A 17,043-nucleotide genomic window follows, 5' to 3' on the forward strand; every position below is an offset into this window, starting at 1 on the left:
GGACCGGGAGATGAAGTGGTTAGCCCCGAATCACAAGCAGTGGGCGGGGCATCGAGGCTCGAACCCCGGATTCCAGCACCAAAGTCGGCGGTCTAGCCGACCAACCACATCCACTCCGTGGTGGCAGGACAGCGCGCGAAGGCAAGAGCCGGGAGCGCCCGGGGGGTGCGCCGCCCTGCATGTAGCCCCCAGCGCTGCCCATCCGGGAATCTCCCCTCGCACACACAGTGTGTCCCGCACTTTATATAGCGCGACTCGACCCGAAAGCACCGGAGCGCTGCACGCGCACTGTATTTGCATACAAATACAGGTCCGAGATGAAGTGATTTGCCCAGAATCACAGACTGGGACGCGACCTCGAGGCTCGAACCCTGGTTTCCGCACCAAAATCGGCAGCGCAGCCGACGGGCCACATCTCCTCCCGGAGCAGGCAAACCAGTCGAGATCTGCCTGAACAGTATCAATAAAACACCCGCCCAGGAAAAACTTTGGCAGTGGAGGGATCGAACCCACACTTAAGTTATAAGTTGCACGAAACAAAAGGATGCCTCTTTTGAAAAACAGCAACCTGCAGACCTATTTACATCATACGCACTCTGAAATCTACTTGGCACACGTACTTTGCAGCAGGCGCATTGACCCTCTGCACTAACTTCACCGAAGTCAAAACCTCAACTGTACAAAATGCTGATCTCTCCAAGGAAGAAATTAATCACACGAGTTATCTTGAATTTATGTGAGGCCTGGTAATTGCCGCGGAGCGAAACGCAGCATCAGGTGCTTCAAAAGCATAATAAACTACACTACATTACACCATCAGGTACAGGGAGACGGAGCGATATGGCAAAGGATCCCAGAATGTGGACGCAACCTCGAGGCTCGAACCCTGGTTGCCTGCACCAGGTCGGCAGCGCAGCCGAACGGACCCCCTCTCCTCCCCAGGTGGCGAGGTCGACGCCTGCTACTTGGCCACCGAGCCACGACCCAAAGCTGCCACCCAGGGCTGGGAAGGTGATGGCGGGGGGGGGGGGGGGAACGCGCCCAGGGGTCCCGGAGCAGGAAATAGCAGACGGGATCGGCAGAGACAGAAACAGATGAATTGAACATGTAACCTTGTCCGTGAGCGCCCCCCAGTTTCAGGCCACAGTGACTCGTTGAAAGCGCGAACTCGACCCGAAGGTAATGGGCGCTTTCCATAGCACCGCGTTTACATTACACATTCCGGCACGGGGAGATATTTGGATGGCCTGCCGATGCCCGACCGATACTAACACACACGCGCCCCTCCCCCGCAGCACCCGCAACCTCTCTGGCCGGCGACTTGGGCCTGGCTTTGTGCCCGCAACCCCCCCCCCGCCCGTGGTATTCCGACCACAGGGCCCCGTCACCTGGTGCTGGACAGGGGCGGGGAGGGGAGGCAGGCAAACTCACCGCGAGCGAGGGGCTCCGAGGCTGCTGAGCACGCGACGACCGAGCTGCAAGGCGAACGAGCGGACAAGAGGGCGAGGAGGGGGCGGAGACAGAATATGTACCCCTGTCTCCTCCCCGCCCCCGCCGGAAGCAGCCATCTGCTGGGGTCTCCCCTGGAGTAGCCCAGGGACTCGACCTCCCACCCCTGTGCCTTCCTGTGGCACTAAGGCGGCCGCCCTCTAAGGTGGCGGGCCGCTACGCAACCCCCCCCCCCGGGCAGCCTTACAGATGAACTGCTCTCTAACTGCTGCCAAAACGTTTTTCCTCCTCCCCGTGCGGGGGTGTTGAATGTTGGTAGCTAGCAATGAAAGATGCAGAGGTGACATGGAGAACGGATAGGCCGGAAATCCCCAGAGTACTAACGGTGTCTGTAAAAGAATAGTCCTTTTTCTCTTTCAATGAATAATATAGGACACACGCGGTTGAACGCCTATTTTTATAGAACATAGAGCACTTTGGAGCAGATGGACGATTGGAACAGAGAGTGCTGCATACAGGTAAGTTTAATTTACATTCTATAACAAATTCAGTACATTTACAGCAAAGAAAGAGAAATGGTATGCGTGGTGAAAGTGTGAAAGCTAGTTGTTTGCATGGTAAGTGTACTTGTAAACGGATGTACAAGTGTAGTAATGATATGCATGGTTAAATATGAGATGTCAAGACTTGTGTGGTAAAACCACGTGTGGCAATGACACTCAACCGTCATGGACACATATGTAAACGCTTTATTTTCATATTTCAAACATGGACCATTATTATCCATGTAGAATATTCCTTACAATACCTTTCTTCATACTGTAGCACTATGATTATGTCTTACATAGTTTTAAAGTAACACATACAATATACAGAATCTGAGTAAACCAATGTGGGCCCTAGTTTAATTAAAATTCAGATGGTTGATTAACTTGTAGTCATTTACAGACATGTGTCTATAACATTTTTAAGCGTCTGTGTGTAGACATTTCTTACATGAGTAGGAACATGGTTTGCTATGACACACAGGAACTGTTATATTGATACAAAGGTGTGGGAATTAGTATTACAAAGCCATAAATGTACGGGCATACTTTGTGCAAAAGAAGCATTTGCATTGTCATTGTGTCTCGCAAGGTGACAGCAGGACTTTTGTGGTGCCTTGAGTGGGCTTGTACATAAATGTATCGCAAGCCAGCACCTTTTTCTTCCTTACATAGCATTTCAGGCTAGGAGACCATGGCCATGCCCATGCATCAACCCAAGGAATTTTGTATATTGCCAGATTGAATGCAGCTTACCATGAGAATGCATGAAAATAGTTTGGCCCCAGACCAGGCATAACAATGTGAAACATCTTTACATGTATGACATTCTGCAGCACGCATGGAAAGGAAAAAAATGCCTTTAACAAATTTTTTTGAGCAGGATATCATCCCTTCCTGGCCAAAATGTTTGCGTCCCGTAACACAGACATCCCCTATGGTGCAAGGCTGCCTATGTTGTTGGTAGGCTGCACACAATGCTCTAGCGCATGGAAAAACTACAAATGCTCTGTATCGTTGTAGATATGGTGAATGTGTCCTCTCTCCCTTTGACGCGAAACACAGCGCAACAACTTTTGTTGCTGAGCTGCATTGCATAAGAGATTAGTAAATATGACCCCTCATGATACACAATTGGTTATTTGATTAGTTTAATTACACTCACTATGTGTAAATGGAAAGCTTTATTGATTGTTTATTTGGATATTATCAACTGTATTTCACAACCATATACAAATAAATAGCTGTGCAATTAGACTTACCAATCAGTAATCAATTTTCCATGCGTTAAATTCTAGAAATGCTCATTTATGGAGCGGTGTCAAAAAATGCAGGAATCAAGGGAACTTTCAGTGTACTTGGCTACCACATTTGTGAAGATTCCATTATGGCCCACAATTGCCTACACAATGATGAAACTGTTGTGTGTCCGATTGCATAAAATATGTGCAATAGCTTCAGGTGGCACCAATTGCAAATGGGTGCAATCAATTTCTCCCAGAACATGAGGAAATTCCACAATGTCGTAAAATCCTTGCTTGGTAGTGAATTGCTGCTGGCTGGCTTTAGGAAACTGCAGGTACTGTGATTGAACTTGATGATAGCATCCAGCACAGAAAAGGAGAACGAGCACCCTGTGAGATACCAGCCAACATACCAAATGGTAGCTCACCTCCAACGTTGAGCAGATCAACAGAGGCTATATGGCAACAGGCCCTGATGGCATTATCTTACAACGAATACAGAGACTAACAGTCACTTGTGAAACACCGCTGATTGTGAATCACATGATGCACAGGTGTACAAAGCTCTAATATCAGTATGGGGTGATCGGAAAGAGTATAACAAATTCACAGTGGCCAATCCAGCTGGTGAAGTCTTCATACTGCAATAGATGATCTATTCTAGAAGACGTTTGCTGCATGGGAGAGTGGGGATTATTTCCACTAATGTGCCCATTTCATGCCCGCTAGCTGTCCGCCAATTACCCACATTCAACTGGATCAAGTACAATAATGACAGCAACTCCGTGCCCCCATGACGTGGAGGGACACCACGACAACCCTTCCCAAATGGGAGGGGACCACTTTCAAATACCTACAGGTGAGGATTTACCACACTGCTGTCAACGTCATAGATGGTAATGTCGGCAGGGCAACTCGTTCTTTTCGATCTCAAATTTTGTTTTGGAGATCTCTGCCTCTCATCACAGAGGGCAGGATTGCACTAACGAGAATTGTGATGCTCCCCATGCTCCCTAACTATTATACTACCCTGCCAAGCATTATGGCTAAATCGCACTTAAGCACCGTTGAAGGTCTCCTCCAACAAATTATATGGAGTGGTGGGTGCCCATAGGTGGCCCTGTTGACACTGAATTGGTGACCAACCAGAGGGGACGTGTAGTGCTTGATTTCGAACTCTATTACTTGGTGGCACCACCCCAGTGGCTATTGCATTGGCTAGTATGATTGAATATGGGGGAACTAGGCACAAACACAAAATCCAGCAAAATGGCCTCATTAGCCCACTGACTTCTCCAGCCCTATAAACCATAAAGCAACTTCCCGTGCTTGCTGAAAGCCGCACAGCGCTGTCATTGGCAGCTTCTCTGCCATGTACCAGACACTCTCTTATATTCGCCCAATATCCCACTCACATTGATGGCTTCTCTGAAACCAACTTTGAGCAGATTAACAATGACTAGATGGGAAAATGCTGGCCTCTCAACAGTCTGGAAATTGTTTGATAATACCCCTTTGAGACAATATCAGACTCAACTGGCATATCAGCAGGTGAGTTCCTGACCCACAGAACACTGCTAACCCAAATCCAAGCTAAGGGCGTGTCACCAACTCAAAACCCTCAACACATGCATACATGCAGATCCTCTTCACTATAGGCACAGGACGCCATCTAATCACATGGCTCAACCGATCGGTTTTGCTGTATGTTCCCCTCCACTCAACAACATCAAACTTCGCTGGGAAAGAGACCTGAGACATCTGCTCAGTGATAAAGACTTAGCCTACCTACCGGCATACCAAAGAAAGGTATCACGCAACGAAATTCTCCAGCAAATACAATGCTATCAGGCACATAGGGCATACATGTCTCCACATTTGATGGTCTAGGAGACCAAAGGCAGTGAGGAGATCCAGGGGAAGGAAGACGTGTGTGGGAGGCTGGCTTAGTATATGGTGCTCACTTATGTAAGTGTAACACCCTGTACTAATCCAGACAACCCTTATGGTGATTTTAGTGGTCTTAGACAAACTTAGAAAGCTCTCTAAGTGGTAGCTGTGAAGAGCAGCCTTCAGGCTTAGTCCAGAAGGAGTGTAAAGCAGCTTGTTTTACCAGTACTTAATCTTATGTTATAGGTTAAGTGAAAAAGAACCACACAGTGTAATTATAAAAATATGCATTTATTATAAACATTCACTAACACATTGCAAAATCTCCTATCTGGAGATATAACCACAGTACACACAATACTTTGATCATAGGACTCATATGAAGCACAAATACACAGTGGTCTCCAGGGGGAGACCAAACCGTATACTAGAATAGTGGAATGCGAACCATGACCTAAGTCGAGAATGGACCCAGAAGACACAGAAGAATAAGGGGCCCAAAGAACCACCCAAGGTGAGTATCTAGGAACCCAATGGAGGTCGTGTGCAGAGTGGGACCACGGCAGCGTACTCAATGCAAGTCAATTAGTAAGCTGCGGTTGCAGTTTTTAAGAAAATGGACTCTTCACAGTGGACCCTGAAGACGTAGAAAAATCAGGGACCCAAAGAACCACCCAAGGTGAGTATCTAGGAACCCCACGAAGTTTGTGTGCAGAGTGGGACCACGACTGCATACTCAGTTTTAAAGAAAAAGAACCCTTCCCAGTGGACTATGAAGGTACTCTGTGGAAGATGGAAGGTTAGAGAGTCACACCACCCATGGATAGCCCAGGAACCAGGATACCTACACCAGGGAAGCTGGGTGCATAGGTGCAAAGTGACGCCGGAAACTGTTAGACCACAATGAAGGACTTCAGCAAAGATGCCGCTGACGAAGAAGGTGTAAGAGTCCAGTGGAACCCAAAGGTGGATTCAAGATGAGAGGTACCTGCAAGCAGAGGGGACGGAGTCATTGCCACACAGAAGTGACTAGGAGGCACGGGAGATAAATGCCCACCGATGTTGGAGAGTTGATGGGGTCCTTGAAGTTTCAGCTGTGCAGACCAGGTGACGCTGTAAAAAAACCAGGAGCCTTTCACGAGCTGTCCCACGTCGGATGTCAAGAGCCAATGGGTCGGTGTCTGGCAGGGGCACCAATAAACCTTGGAAATGGCAACCAACGTAGTTGAAGAAAAAGGCGCAGTGTCGGAACCAGCAAGGTCCAAGTGACTCACCACGAGCAGGTAAGTCAGACCAGGCCTGAGCAAGCAGGGGAGTCTTCTGGAGCCAAAGAAGACCCTTGTGAGGACCCACAGGCCAGAGGCACAGGAGTCACAAGAGGACCTTGAGCAGCCTACCAAAGAATGAAGGCCCACAGTGCAGAGGATGCGGTGCAGGCAAAGATCTTGGCTGCAGGAGATGCTTGAGGCTGGAGCTTCTTGGAGCCCGAAGATCTCTGGAATAGAGAGTCAACAAGCCTTGGCAAGTCGACGCAGTGCACAGGGGTACTGCTCCAGCAGTTCGGACGAGGGATACTGACTTCAAACTTGCTGTGAAGACAGGGAAGGCCTTGAGGGAGTTGCAGAACCACCACCTGTGTTGATGAACCTTTCGGGAGTCCGTAGGAGCTCAGCAACAGCAGAACGGTCACCTTTGAAGCGGTGCCTGCAGGGGAGGGACTCCTTCACTCCAAGGGAGATTCCTTTGGGTGTCTTGGATGTCCACAGGCCTTGTGAAGAACCTGTATGGAGCACAGGCACAGACGCTGCAGAAGACTGGCAGGACAACAAGACCAGGAGGAGCAGGAGTCTTTCCAGTTGCAGTCTCTGTTCCCAAAGCGAAGTCCAAAGTGCCCAGACGGTTGACGTTGAAGTGGTTTTGGTCTGAATCCTGTCCCACAATGAATCTAGGGATCCAACCACAGATAAGCCCTTAAGTACCCTAAGGAAAGGGTTGGGACGATTCAGGGTACCTCCCAGAGGAGGGGCTGGACAGTCGGGAGGATACTGCCATGTCCTTTGTCCAGTTTCGCGCCAGAGAGGTAGTCAATGGCTCGCTGAACTGGTTTCAACTGGAGTATGCACGGAGGGCACCAAATGTGCCCTTCAAAGCAGTCTAGTGGTGCTGGCAAGCACCCCCAGCCTGTCCCAATGCACTAAGTCCAGTCTACGTAGTGGTCACACCTCCCTGAGACAGGAAACCTATTGTACTGCCTTCCCCTGCACGAGCTAGGCTCAGCAGCAGGAGTGCAGAATTGTGTCTCTGGTCAGCAGCAGCCATAGTCTGCTGTTCAGGTTTAGAAGACTGGTACCGGGAGCACTGAGGGCCTCCTGGAGGAGCTTTACAGTGCATGGAATCATATCTACAACACCGTTTATGGTGTTGGAGTATGATTCCAAGATGTTTGATGCCAAACACGACAGGATTCGTTACAGCCAGTTTAAAGATTGCCATTGCGTAATGACGCATGGCCACTCTATACATCGTGCTGGCTGATGCACTTACAACCCGGGAGAATGGACTCCGAATGTTGTAGGGTGTCCTACTCCTGCAGGGGCAACCTCCCACTTATAACCAAGCACCCTGCCTTCAGGATTGAAAAGCCTGCCTTAGGGGTGACTTATAGGTATTAAGTGTAGAGACCTCAGATATAAGGAAACCTTTATCTGTCATAAGTGGTGCCAGCACCAGCTTACACAGGCTGCAACTGCAGGCCTGTAGTCACAATTGGAGTGGTCTCCCCTGGGTGGCATAATACATGCTTCAGCCCATGGGGGACACCTGGAGTAACTATGCCCATATACTAGGGACTTGCAAGGGCACCAGTAGCCAATCTGGAGTGTACCTAAGTACTCACCATTTCCAATTTAGGGGAGAAACACAGAGACTGGGGTCCTGATTAGCAGGATCCCAGTCAGACTGGTAAGAAAAACATGGCAACACCAGGCAAAAAGTGGGGGGAACCATGCAGAAGGATCCTACCTTCCTTTAACGTGCAAGACTCAACTGACATGACCCTTCCCTGGGTTCATGACCTCAGGCAAGTGTTTCCATTATTTACCATGCTCTAGTGGTGAGGGTGGGAAAAACAAACGCCTTAGACACTTGCATGAGTACACCAACTCCGTTTTCAGGGGGGTTTTAATGCATGATGAGCACAGTTTGTTAAACCCACTCGCACACTGGTCGAGGGGGTGGCAATTACATTATCTCACTAAGGTGATGATGAAGTGTGCCATTGGTTAGTTGGTCACTCAAGTTTTGGACTGTGGGACTACCAGAACATTATGGTGGTGTGATGGGTGGACTGGATTAGCCTTCTGATAATACAGCATACGGAGACTGTATAATCATCATTAACTTTAGGTATCCTTATCTTGCTAAGCGAGTTTTGAGCAATTCTTTACAACAAATGGTAACATTGGTGTACTGCCCTTAGGTTCATATTTACAGGCATCTTCAAGTTGGATCTAGGCCGCCCTGTCCCCCATCCAGCCTCCTGAGGTCTGGCTTTAGAATCCCCTGCTCCAATAGATATATATGCCACTACCTGATCTTAATGATATGGACTGACATTATTTAAACTTAGTTGCCATCAACCCCCCTGTCAAAGCACAGTCTCTACTCTGGACCCATTGAGGCGTGTTCCCCTGACAGTTCCTGGACCCCAGGATGACTCAAGTTCATGTTGGCCCGCCAAGGGGAGTGTTGAGGGAGACATTTTGCCCTTTGCTGCAGTTTCGCCTTTATCTGTTGCTGGGGATTGTTCTGTATTTAGGTCCAAATAAATTTTCTGGAATGTAGCTGGACTAATTTCGAAAATCCTGGAGGGGGAATGCATGACTATACAGCTGATTTCGATCTTATTTTACTCCAGGAAACTTGGTGCCTGGATCACCCAACTTGGGTTGGCTTTTAGGGCTTTAGCATGCCCGCTCGGAGGTCCCAAAGAGGGTGCTAATTGGTTTTGGCCCGCACAACATGCAATTTTAAGATATATCCTGTCCCATTTAACCATCGTGGAAAACAGATCTTGTGGGTGGTGCTTCCTAATTTGTTTAACTTTTGTTTAATTCATCTTTATAATACTGTGTGGCCCAATGGCTACTCATGCAATTTAGAAGTTTTGTTTTCTACTGTAAATTACCTAAAGAGAAGGTTCTCTCTTATGTCTTTTGAATTTAACATTTTAATTGGGGGGGGGGGGGATTTTAATGCTAAATTGTGGTCCAAACATGCTATCATTCAGCCTGTTCAAGTAGTCTGAGACAAAGGTTTCTCTGGAATTAAACATCACAGGGGTGAGAAGATGTTAAAGTTCTTATTTGAGTTTGGTTTACAAAATAGAATAGAGCATAGGGGCCACCTTGGGTCTAATTTTTCTACCTTTAACGGGCAGGGGCAAGGATCGGCTACTGATTTACATTATAGTTTCACCTTTCATGGGCTCACTTATTGAGTCAATTAATGTGCGGTTATTGATACATCCCTAGTTTTTTCTGGCCACTTCTCTGTTTTGTAATGGCGATTCCCACAGTGGTTTTCCTGCATGACCAAGGGCTGCGGCTTGGGTGGCAGGGCGTGGATTTTTCTAAATTCTTTATTCGGCTGATAAAAAATAACCTTTGCTTAATAATGGAATATCTGTTGGTGGCAACCCAATCAAGGGTTGCTATACTTTAGGCTTTTGACCTCTTGAATGTCTAGATTAAGAGTAATTTCCTGGCCAGGTGAGGATATGTAAAGATAATGCACCAAGTTGGTTTGATAAAAAGTGCAGGTATGCCAATAAGCAACTGCACAAAGCCCTGTCATCTGCTCCTAGGGACAAGGTGAAGGTAGGGCTGTGTTGAGCTGCCTATGGAACAGGCATCAAGAAAAGAAAGAGAGCTGTTTTCCAAGAGATGTGGGATGGTTTAGTGGCGTCCATCTGGCTTCAAGATTCAGGGAGCTTCTGGAAAATCATCAATAGGCCTAAGCTTACGTAAACTCGATCAGCTGGCTTGGGGACCAACATTAGCGCAGAGGAATGGGTCTCCCATTTTAGGCCTATTTAATCCTAGGACGGCCTGGGGGATTGGAGCCTCATAGGTCGATCCTCATTCTCCCCTTTGGCCATTAAGTTTGAGCTAGAGGAGGTTTGAGTGGCAATCATATAGAGCACTTCTAAGAAACCACCTGAGCTGGATGGAGTCCTGGTGGATCTATAGAAGGCGAGCATGGAGTTTTGGGGTCTGGTTACCACTAATATGATTAATAATGCATCCTTATGTAGTTTCCCTAAGTCATGGCATACAGCCATGATTATCCCGGTGTATAAAAAGGCTTAAAAATGTACCCACGATGCTATAGGCTGATTTCCCTTTTGGAATCGATGGTTAAGGTAATGGGACGCGAAGTCCTTAGAAGGATTGAGGATTGGTCTAGAGCCAACCGGGTTATTTCCTGTGTACTGTGTTCAGGGAGGGACCTGGCAATATTGAGCAATGCCTCAACCATCACCTTGTTGTCAGCAAATATGCTTTTGCCAAAAGGGAGTCCGTTATTTCTTTCATTTATGGATCTACCCAGTGCGTTCAAAAGGGTTAACCGTAGAAGGCTTTAGGATACTCTCTTGACCCTACGGTTGGAGAAAGCTTTGGTTACCTCCCTTCAGGTGCTATACTGTGGGTTCAGTGCTTCAGTTAGATTAGGCCCAGTTGGAGAGTCCACTGACACTTTTGTATTACATCTGGGTGTTCACCATGGCTGTGTCCTGGCTCCTATTTTTTTTGTATTATATATTGATGGCTTGAACACATCCCTTAGTAGCTGCAGGGAAGAATATGCCTATGATTAAGACAAGGCATGTTCCGGCTCTGCTTAAGCAGACAATGGCGTATTCATGTCTCGTACCCCCAACGGCCTGAGGGCCTTAATAAGTAGTTTTGTTACTTTTATGGATTGATTGGATTGGACACCAATATAGCCAAAACCAAGTATATAGTATGTAGGGCGGGAGTAGGGAAGGTTGGCTCTATTTTATTAAAGGCAGGTGCATTGGAAAGGTCACAGAATTTCTTTACTTGGGAGTCGTGTCCGACCCAAGATTCACATGGTCGTCCTGTATATCCAACCGGTGCCTAGACTTTAGCCACTCTGTGGGTACACTGTTCGACTTTTCCAAGAGAGTGGGCAACAAGCCAGTTCACACCCTTCTGGAGATTTTTCAACAAAAAGTGCCTACCGGTCCTAACGTATGATGCAGGGGTCTGCGGTTACCGGGATGTTGCATCAATGCAGGTGGAGGAGAATTGATTTTGCTGCAGTCTCCTGGGGTTACCTATCTCGACCCTGCATTATTTGCTACATGAGAAATTGGGTATCCCATATGGGACTGATCTGATTAGGAATGCACGTCTAGTTCTTTGGGCTTGTCTTTGGGCAAATGAGGCTTCCTCCCTTAATAGGGAGATTATAGCCTATTGCTTGAGATGTGAGAAGGGTTCTGCTGTTCCCTGGTTGAGTTACATGAGATCTATGACTAAAGAATTCGGATAGGAGGATAAGTTTATCTCCAGCTTTACTTACCAAGGTTGATTTATTTAAGGTCACACATCTTTCTCTGTCTAATAGCTGGGCTTCCAAAGAACAGGAGCAGGTGCAAAAACCTCTCCTGCAGGACTATGTAATTATTCAAACCTCACTTAATCTTGAACAATACTTGTGCTGGTTTGTGAGCCATTGGGAATGTGCTCTTTTTATCTAAGTTTTTCCTAGGGACCATTAAATCGTTACTTTGTTTCCGCAGGCCCAATTTGACACTGGTGCTGTGCTTGTTTGCCCATGTGATGAATCTACTGTGCAATCTATTGAACACTTTATTTTCTTTTGCAAATACTATGCACATTTTCTCATATATATATATTTTTTTAATCTGAATAAGTATGGATGTTGACATTGGAAGCCTGCTCTATATTTTTTATGAATGTTGTCCAATATTCAAGTATGTTTTAATGTTGGTTGTTTTTAAAACGAAAATCTCTTTCTATTTTATGATTCTTGAATCCTGATTGTGTAATACACTTATATTGTTTTTCTTATTTGAATAACAATGTATGCAATGTCTGTGTTGCTTTTATGATGATAATGATGATGATTAACAAAATAAAAACCACCACCATGGTAAGCTGCCCCCAATGCACCCAAGAATCAGCGGGCTTCTACCACATGATGTTGAGCTGCCCTAACGTTACTCAATTCTGGCACTTAATACAAGACGCACTTCCGCAAGTGACTGGCAGGAACTCCAGCCTTCTAGGCCTAGCACCCCACGCTGAACAAGGGCAGGTAGGCACAAAGTTTCTAGAATACTGCTATTGCTAAAGTGAACCATCATTATACACTGGAGATCTGCCACAGGCCCTGACATAGAACACTGGAGAACAGCGGCCGACCAATTCCCTACCAGCGAAAGCGCCGCTCTACATAACGAGGAGACAGGTGGTCTCCGTAAATTCCCAATCGCTAATGAATGGGACCACCTCTGCACAGCTTTAACAGACTATAAGAAAGATGACCTTATGCCTCCTTGAGCAATAAGCACCCCTCTGGATAGCTGTCAGCGTCATGATGCTCATGAGCGCCCACAACTTGTCATGACCCACTCGAAGGGGTACAGTGGGTAACTTCTGGTGGCATTCAGACCTAGTCATTGCGCTGTAAGCACTCTACCCACATCCCGCCACCACCCTCTGGCAGCTGGCTACTGGCGCTGTTTGACACCCACAGACTCATGTGAACACTATTACTCCTGCTGAACCGACCCATATAGGTATATCATTCCAGTCTTCGTGGCGAACCCTCACACCCCCCACATACATATACACACACCCTCCCAGCAGCAATTGTTTATTGTTTTCTGTTGTGGTGTATACTTGCTATATTCTTAATTAAACTACCATTACATATACGAGCAGTCATCTCTCTCTCTCTCTGCGTTTATTTAACATTATTATCATCAGGCTGCAGATAGCAGGGACTGATAATGAACAGTGCTGGAGTCAGATTTATGGGCGAGGGAACAGAGATGAAGAACTCAAAAACTGAGGTATTTAACATTAAGTAAAAGCCCTTGTCAACTCAATATTAAAGCTGAGAACAAAATGATGTTTGTGAATGCTTTTAAATGGGAGAAAATGAAAATGAAAAGTTACCTTAGTGATTACCTCTTCATTTTAACGTTCTCGCATTTCAAAGTGTCACACTGCATTTACAAGCATATAAATGCCATATTTATAACTGATGTCATTTTTTTCAAATGGGAGAACTTTTATGTGAAGAAAATGTTTACTATGAAACATCAAGTATTAATGTGTTTCTCCACTTTCAATTGAGCCAATTATATCTTAATGTTGTCTAAAGCATGTTTCTTCACTTAAAATTCCTCCAATTTAAACAAATGCATTTTTCTGTTATAAATATGGTACCATGTCTGCAGGACACTGAGCGCAAGATGCTTGGTGTTTGTAAATGTGACACTTGAAAATGGGAGAATATTTAAATGATGAGCTTTATGGAATCCATTTAAACAAAGTTAACTCTACAGTTTAATTTTCTCGACACAGTGCCATATTTGTAAGTGAAAAATACTTCCATTTTTGTAAGTGGGAGAACTTTAAAGTGAAGAAAAATGTTGCATATTCTGAACATTTTTGTAGATTATTTTTCAGTACTTTATTTTTCTCCCATTTGTGTTATACATGTAATGTGCCACATATGGCAAAATGAATGTTGTGCCACAAGCAATTAAGACAGTCTTGTAGTCACCTGTACACATATATCCCATTCATACGCACACATGTTCATAAATTTCCAAAGACCATGCTCTCACTGACACACATAACAGCCCTGTCATAGTGCCACTAGTCAAAGTATTTTGTTCAAACAATAGTATCTGGCTCTATGGACATTATGCTTAAAGTCAATTAAGCTGGGCGTGGGGGCGTCTGGCAACAATGTGCAAGTTGCTAGCCTTCAGTAGCTTGTGATGATTTTCATTTATCAGAAGTAGCTCTAACTACAGAACGGCCTGGAGATCCCTGGTGTAACCAATGCTTTGTCCAATCTGACGCTCTATAAATGCAGAAAATCTAATAAGATATATTGAAAAATAACCATTAGTGGCAGCAGCATTAAGGTTAAAATGCAGTTTAGGTGATCTATCCAAGATAGTACGGAGCACCACATTTAAATGAAACAACTCCACTGATACTCTAAGGTATCAGATGGAGCAATCCCAATTTGGCCGTATCTTCATATAACTCGAGAAAGCTGGTGCTAGGGCTGTATTTATTAACTAACAACAGTAAACCACTAACGAGGCTTGACATTCAAAGGATGTTATCTGTGGATTATGATTAGAACATCTCACAAGTAGTTGTAAAGCCCAGCAAAGTATGTATGGTTCAACCAAGAGTCACCATGGGCAAATGCTTGTTGTTCGCCAGGTGCATGCCCTGGAACTTCACTTTGTGCGTGTTTTAGCTGTTAGTATACTGTGGCACCTTCCTAATTTTGTCAGGGTTATCAAGACCCCTACCAACCCAAGACAGAAAGTCAATTGAATTTACCAGAGTGGAGGATATTATAGCAGCCATACTTAACAACTGGAATGGTAGCCATGTCATGTTTTTATGTATTACTCGAGGCCTTGACCCTAATAGTGTCAAAGAGAACAATCCTGTTTCATAAAATATAAAATGAATCGTTTGGTGAAAAGTCAAAATAGAATACCAGTGCAAGCATATGCACAATTATTTTGTATTGATTTACAAATTTTACCTTTCAGCCTGAAATACACTGAGTGATAAATGACAACAAAGTGACAAATATATTAAAGAGCAAAAAGGATGTCCTCTTCAGCATCATGAGCCCTCGTCAGAGCCCCCCTTTTTAGAGTAGTTCTGCACTTTTAAGAAGAGAGGCACTCAACAAATTCTGGGCCATATTTAAAATGAAAGTGACTCAGTGTGTGCCACAAGACATTTTGCTGTGCCTCACTGAGGCACTTTCAAAGTACAGGGATGTGACATATTTACAACAATATGTCGCTAGCATTCTGACACATTTCCAGGTTTACGATTTTTCGTAAATCTGAAAATACATCAGAATACATGGGTGTTGCGTGGGAACACCCACAACAACACCCATGTCATGCTCCTTACACGCAAAGTGTTGCGTGAAAAGGAGCGCTATTTAAAAGCACACGTAAATCCACGCAGGGTGGCTTTACGTGTCCTTGTAAATATCAGGCAGGAGGTTGCGCCACCGGTGAGTCACGCAACGTAACGTACCGGGTGCGTAAGAGCTTGTAAATAGGCCCCTCTGTATGTCCTACACGCCAAACTACCTGTCAGCAACTTGAGCCATAGATTAACCATGCAATCAGCACCCTCAACTTTTTTTGTTTCCTTTTAATACATTTATATTTATTTTACTAGAATTTAGCACTCCGTTTATCTTGGCACCTTACTCCGGGGTCGGACCGGCCTGTATGGTTATTAGATGGCCCACTAAGGACTGCTCTGACCGGTCTGTGTGTGGGACGCTTTTTGGCTGCTTGTGGGCCTGTTTTACAGTCAGTAAGGTCGATTTGTTTTTGTAGATTTCCCGATTTTAAATCAGACATTGCCTGTAGCAAGTTCGAATCCATGCGGTCTTCCTTACCGTGCGAAACACTCAGACACTCTCGAGTGTCTTTACAATTTCAAAACTGCCCAATGTCAAGCACAGGTCACTTTTTGGCTATCCAGTTCGCTCATGGGGGGCATTTTTATTTCGGTGGCGCGGCCTATTTTCTGTCCCAATACTACCCTGCCCTACTCCTATATGGATGGGCTGCCGCCATTTACCACTGTGAATTATACATAGCTCAGCATACACCAGTGAAAACAGTTTCTAAACAGATTCTTGGCCTCCTTCAATAACATCTGGACTAAAGTCAGGAGAGAAAATAAGGGCTGAAGTCTCGAAAGTTACTGCCTTCAAATACCGGCGCTGGCTAAAAAAAGTGTTTATTTCAGCACCATGGTATTAACGGAAATGTTCATATCTCTGCTTTCCAAAGCTTGTTTACAGTAAGACTCACAAAAGCGACCAGCTGAATGGCGTCACGGCTGCAAGGAGGGATTTTTCATTTCTATGAATGGAACGCAGCCAACAGATACACACGTAGTATTGATAATGATTGTAGAACATAATTTAATGCAGCACACATAAACGAACCATGCCTCCCTTCCCTGCAGTATCTGACTTAGTAGACAGGACACCCCCCCGCCAGACAACACCATTCTGAAACCGAAAGTCCAATCCTTCGGCTTTACCAAAAAGAGAGCAGAAAAATCGAAAATACTGTTCTAATCAGAACCGAATTGTGAAGGACGTACCTCCCTTGCCAGGTGACGAGTAGCTGCTCTCTCTTCTCTTGCCCTTGTTGCACTCAAAGGAAAATCATCTACGAACATTCGGACTGGCACAAGTCCGGTACACGGAAGTAAAATTATTGGGTAAGAGGAAATGAGGGGACTGTCTGAATGAACGTGACGAGACACCGCCACCTAGCGCTAACCGGGACAATTTTCTCAGAGGGCTCGTAGGCAGGGCCTCTTGAATTATGAGATAGTGGGGCCGCGGCGTTTTTCGAATAATTATAGATCTGCCACATTTACCATATACATCCATCCTCTGCTGCATAATCTGCAGATTTTGACTAAAAAAGGAATTTGTTTCTAGCTTAAACGGTTCAAAAGTTACTAAAAGTGAAGCAGTGTGTTCGCACAGTGGAAAGCTCTGTGCAAAGGATAATTAGCCATATTTCTGTTGACTTTTGCTATATT

At 45.5% G+C, this 17,043-nt stretch overlaps 1 protein-coding gene across 2 annotated transcripts in view; it reads right to left on the bottom strand.

Annotated features, from left to right (window-relative positions):
• TICAM2 (TIR domain containing adaptor molecule 2) overlaps positions 1 to 16,715 on the bottom strand; it is a 114,678-nt gene extending 97,963 nt beyond the window's left edge. The window contains exon 1 of one of the 2 annotated variants that reach the window (XR_014970338.1): positions 16,594 to 16,715. The gene's annotated coding sequence lies outside the window, so the exon portion shown is untranslated. The remainder of the gene's footprint in view (positions 1 to 16,593) is intronic. The other variant, XM_085632637.1, reaches the window with a different exon arrangement.
• Positions 16,716 to 17,043: the final 328 nt, after the last annotated feature.

The sequence above is a fragment of the Triturus cristatus genome, chromosome 2_1 (genome assembly GCF_964204655.1).
Source record: "Triturus cristatus chromosome 2_1, aTriCri1.1, whole genome shotgun sequence".
NCBI lineage: Eukaryota > Metazoa > Chordata > Amphibia > Caudata > Salamandridae > Triturus > Triturus cristatus.